Genomic DNA, 6,000 nt, shown 5'->3' with positions numbered 1-6,000 from the left:
TAACTTTTGTATAGACATGTACATATTTGAAGGATTCAGCCTGTAGTGTGTAAGACTCTTATGTCTGGGGATGTCTTTATTTTTGTGTTTTGCATAGAGTGAAGTACCTTTTCACTAAAATGGTTCTGGAAATCACCTTTCTGACAAGTGATGTTTTTGCTTTCCAGATGTACTATTAAACTGTATTCTGAACTAGCTAAATGCCAACATTCTACTTCATAAAACTTATTGAAATATTGAATGATTCATTAAAACTTGTTTTTAATTTAGTGAATTAACACTATTTTCTTTTTTAGAAGTATTTTCACATGCTTATGTAACTGACAATACATAATTTGACAATGCATCTTTTTTCCACTTCAGTGATGAGACACATATAGAGGTTTATGGACCTTCTACTGCCTCCAAGCTAACAGGGCTGTCTTTTAAGATTTGGTATTAATAGCTTATGTTTTCAGATCCAAAGTTCCAGCATCCCCACTAGGAGTTGTTTTTACATGGTTATTTGTAAAATTTCACATATATGCATGTGTACCTAAAATGATGTCATATGGCATATATACATATTAATCTTAATTTTCAATAACTACTGATTTTGGGTGCCTTCATTTCAGTTGCAAAAACATTTTGGAAAGCATGACTCCCATTCATGGGTGGATCCAGGATTCTGTAAAGTTAGGTGTAGGAGCAGTGACAGGAGCTGCAGGGGTGGTGGCACATCCATTCCCAGACCATGCCGTGGGAGTAGTAGCTGAACTCAGGTAAGAGTCCCACTCTACCTCCGGTCTCAGCACTCCCTTGCTTCCCCTCCATTCTCAGTGGGATGTCCTTTCCCCTCCCATTTCCCCTCCTCACCCTGCTTCTGTTCCCCATGGACAGCTGGGCTGCAGGAGGAGCTGGGCTTAGTCCTGGATAGTGGTGATGGTAGGCAGGTTCTTCCTCATTGAGCCTGTTCCTGGGCTGGTGGGGAACACTTGCTGGGGGGAGGGTGGTAGTGGTGGTGGTGGTGCAGTACTGGAAAGGAGGGGGAACCTGCCCATAACTGCCACTGCTGCTGTCTGAAGCTGAGCCCAGTCTCCTTGCAGCATAGTTGGAGTGGGGCAGGAGTGGCTCTGGAGCTTCAGCTGGTGATGGCAGCAGCAGTAGAGGGGCAAGGGCATGGGGAGCAGGTTCAGAAGCCCTGTGCATCAAAGGGTCTTTTTCATAGGTGCCAACTTTGGTTTTTGCTGGTGGGTATTTGCAGACATAACTCCCCCACCCCACCAAAATGTCACTTTAAATTAAACTTGGTGCATTCCTGCACCTAGACCCACATATGCCCACAAGAGGCAGTACATTACTTCAACTTGGCTCTGCAGCATTTGTAGAGATCGGGTGCTTTAGTCAGGCTTTTTGGGCATTTTTATGTAATAGTTGATTGAATCAGCTTTAGCTAAAAGCACCAAGAAGTCCTGCTGAAGCACCCAATTTTTACAGAAGTTGCAGAGTCAGGTTGAAGCAACACACTGCTTCTTCCAGTAAAGTACAGTTTGTCTGTTTTGTATTCTTTTTTAATGTCTGCAAGCATGGCTTGTGGATGCTGAGTACCCACTAATTTTTTTTCAGTGGATGCTTGAACACCCAAGGAGTTGGCAAGTATGGTCTCTCATTTCTTTGCTCACACATACAGATGTCCAATTCTATAGTATGTTTCCTAATAAATGACTTTGTTTGACTGAGAATTTAGGAACCCAATTACACCAGATTTTCTATGGACTTGGAAGGAGCCAATTAAATTGGATTTATGTTCTCATGAAAATTAGTTTTGAAAGGAAGGACTTCTTATTTCCTTCCTTTACCATCTTGGAATGTGGCTTGCCAATCTCCTATTATCATTTCACCTTTTGTTTATTGTCTTCACTGATAACATTGCTTTGTTTTTACAACTAAGATATTTAAAACAAATTGTATGAATTATAGCAAAACTATATCTGATACATTTGTGTACATCAAAGGTGTCAAATTCACCCCATGCTTCAGGCTACATCTGGACTGTAGGACCCTTGCAGGCTAGATCCAAACCCAGCAGTGGCAGGGGAAGCAATGACAGTGGGGCAAGTTATGGTGGCAGTGGGCAAGCGGTGGCTGCAGTATAAGCAGTACTGTATCAGCACAGGTATTGCTCACCACCTGTCAGGCAAGACCATTTCCAAAGGACCCCATATTTGCTTGGTCCACAAATTCCTGGCCCCTCTGGGGTCCCTGCATGCTAGAGGCAACAGCTCTGGAGGCACAATCCACCTGGTGGGCTATAGGTTTGACAACTTTGGGCTTCATCAGTCAGTATTGCTAACACTTTAAAGCTAAAGTATAGTGTAAGTATATTTGGATTGCCTATTCTAGGCAAGGGACCATTTCTTTCTATTACCCAAAGGTGCTTGTAACTGTGTGGGGAGGCTGCTCCAATATGTTGTAATTACAGTGCATGAGAGCAGGCTCAATTAATCAAGTCTGCTGAACCATGCTTAGATACTGCAGTTTCAGCCAAAGATAGTTTATTTCTCATAGTGTTAATCTCATGTACTGTGATGGCCTGTGTCCAGGAAGAATTATTTAGAAAGCTGATTATGGATTAATCATCCAAAATGTGACTAAGAGTAGACAAAATGCATAAACTTAGATCCAAACAGGAACATGAGTATAAGTTAAATACTGACCCATTTAGCAATAGAACTGAGCATTTATGCACTGCTTTCGTATTCAAATCACTGCACAAATATGAGCTAATTAATCCTCACAGTATCCCAATGACACATGTAAGTAAGTATTATCCTTATTTTGCAGAATGGCAAATTCAAACAGATTGTGTTTAGGACTAGCATTTTAAAATTTGGTAACCTACGGTCATTGCTGATGTGGATATTTGACACCTCTGAAATTCAGGTCACTCTCGGATGCTCAACTATAAATTAAAGCATACAATTTTAGGTCCTCAGTAATTGAAAACTTTGGCATAAGTAACTTTCCTAAAGACATATAAATCAGTGGCTGAGCTGAGAATGGGACTGAGCTCAGCTTCCTTATCCCCAACTCCCATTCAGTCATTACTTGATGTAGGCTGCTTCTCAGAAAGCTTGCTGACCACTGTGTCCATTCATGTAGATTCGACCTAAGAGAATAATCAACACTCTCTATCTTTCCATCATAACTATTTTTCAGAGTCATTTATTTTCCTTGATGAAAGACTATAACAGCCACATTTTGAGATAGTAATAATTTTGTTTTTGTATAAAGAATTGTTCCATGCTGGAAGGTTTTATTGCTATAGTAATGAACTACTTTTATTTCATTTTAGGTTGCTTTTGCAAATAAAGGCTGATATATAGGACATACAACTAGTCATATGAACGGATCCATAATGGATCAGACTAGTAGTTCACCTAGCCCAGTCTCCTATCTGATAGTGGCTTAAGTCATATGTTTTTGATGCTGTACTACTCCTTGTAATGGACAATTAAGGAAAAACCTCTTTATATGGAGAAGTTTTTTCCTAACCTATGTCAGTCAGAGGTTGATTCATCCCCTGAAGCATGAGAACAAAGCATTCTTCCTATCCAGGGAGCTGATTACTTCTTCAGGGGAGACAGAGGGAGAAAAAATGGGGTCTGGAAAACACCGTGAATTCCCCTCAGGAAATTCCATGAGAAACATCCCTTCAAGTGGGATGGGCGTAGAAACACTAGAGAAAGGCGGTGGGTAATAAGCAACGTTCCCGGTTTTCTCTGTTTAAAAATCCCAAATTCTCTGATTTAAAAACCCTAAATCTGCATTTTTCTGTGATTAAAATGAAACAGCATTATATATGTGTGTGTGTGTGTGTGTGTGTGAATCAGTTGAACACAATATTTTGTTGATATATTTACAAGTTTCAAGCAATTTGGAAGCCTACCAGTGGTTCAATTCCTATAATAAAATAAATTCTAAATACCTATATGTTTTGGCATTTGATTTTGTTTTTTTATCATAGAAAATCAGAGCTCCCTCTGCCACCTTCACTCACCAGGATGCAAGTCCAGCTGCAGCTGTCCCCTCTGCAGCTTTGTGGTGCCAAGCAGCCCTGATATGCCGGTACTCTACCCCATCCATGCTGTTGCACCTGACTCCCAAGTCACAGCCCCCACCCCCAGCCCTGCTGGTGCCCTTCATTCCCAGCCCACAGCCCCCTGACCCTGCTGGTGCCCCCCATTCCCAAGCCACAGCCCCCGCCAGCCCTGCTGGTGCCCCTCACTTCTGATCTGTTGTCCCCTGCCCTCTGCCCCAGTGTTTGAGGAAGGGAGTGTGTGTGGGGAACAGGGTGGTTGTGTGGGGAAGGGGGTGTGGGCACAGGTGATGTGTTGGGGAATGGGAGGGGGCACAGGCAACAGGGCAGGGGGTGGGGGAAGGAGCAGTTGGGGGGTGGAGGGTCATGTGCCCCCTGAGATTTCTGCCCTCACAGTGGGGCATGGGGATGCAGCCTGGCTGGACCAGCTCTGGGCAGGAGCTGTCTTCACAGCCCAGCGGGCAGGACCTGGCATGAGAGGGGGCACCACCATGGCTACCAAGGTGAGGCATCCCCTGCCCACCCAGAAGTGGTGGGGACACAACTCCTTGCCACCACTGCTGCTTTGCCGCACCTTGGTAGCCATGGCAGTGTGGAGTTCTCTTTCTCTCCTGTGCTGGGTCCTGTCCACTGGGCCATGGAAGTGGAGCTGGTCCAGTTTGGTTGCAAACCTGAGCTTCACTGTGGGTGTAGAAATCTTGGGGGGCATGTGACCCCTGGCACATTGCCTTGGCTGCACTGCCCCTCTTTGCTGCATCACCTGTGTTCCCACACCTTTCTGATGAGTCACTTGTGCCCCCCCCCGCCCTTCAATGTGTCACCTGGGCTCCTTTCCCCTCTGCCCCCACAGAATTACCGGGAGGGACCTGCAGGAGCTGCTCTTCACCACTGCTTGGCTGCCACATGCATGTGTACACACTTACGCATGTGGTGCCTCCTGACTCCGATCACCCTTCTCTGCTCCCTCCAGCCCCAAGCAGGCCCTGGTAAAGGGAGACCCAACCCTAAAAGTTAACCTGGGGCTGCCAGGAGTCTAGGTACAGTGATGATTCAGGGCATAGTTTTGGGTAAGGAAGAGTGAGTGGTTTTGCTAGAGACAGTAATGTTTCAAGTACAATCAATTGTGCCTCAACACAAAAACTGGGATCACACAATTGAGAACAGTGGGTCCTTGCTCTAAACTTTTTGTTCTCAGCTCCACCCAGAATTCTGTAATGCTCATTTTACAGGACAGTAGATTGGGGGTGTCACTTTCTGGTCTCTTACTATATTGTGAGTTGTTTCTATTGACTTCTTTAGGAATTGATCATACTCTACTCTTTCTAAGAAGTTTGTTTAGATAGGCATTTATTTGTTTTAAAAAGTCTCTAATTTCAAATGCTCCATGATTTTTACTACTTTTCTCTATCCCTTCAGTTTGTGAATATGTTCTGGAGTTGACACTTTTCATTCAGTATTCTGATGACAAGATCAGTCCGCTTTTTATGGACTGTTCTTGCCATGATGCCATTTCTCTTTTAAGAGTGACATGAAAGTATGTTTTAGATTCTTTTTTAGAATTGTGTGTAATGCCACTCCGTGCAGCAACCACCAGATGGTAATGAAGAGCAGGCCAATTGTTTGTCTTCTGAGAATTGTGTCTATTACCACTGCGGGATATTTAAGCTTTGACAACTGGGATTCTAAATACCAAATTGCTCAACTCTTTACAGTTCATTGGGCCACTGCAGAAGTCTAACTTATCATTTGTATTTTAGACTCTTTTTGTTTCTTTTTTGGTATAACATTTTAAAGTCCTAGTTCTATATTTAGTATCAAAGTAGTCCTCGTGAGGCTATTGCCCTTTAGAACAGTGATTGGTATAAATCAAAGGATGGTTGAATTTTGAATTTATTTGAAATTCAGAAGTTATCCCTTTATTG

Source organism: Crocodylus siamensis, chromosome 2 (genome assembly GCF_052110815.1).
Source record: "Crocodylus siamensis isolate JL-2025a chromosome 2, ASM5211081v1, whole genome shotgun sequence".
In the NCBI taxonomy this organism is placed as follows: domain Eukaryota; kingdom Metazoa; phylum Chordata; order Crocodylia; family Crocodylidae; genus Crocodylus; species Crocodylus siamensis.
Note: the sequence above shows the minus strand (reverse complement) of the source record.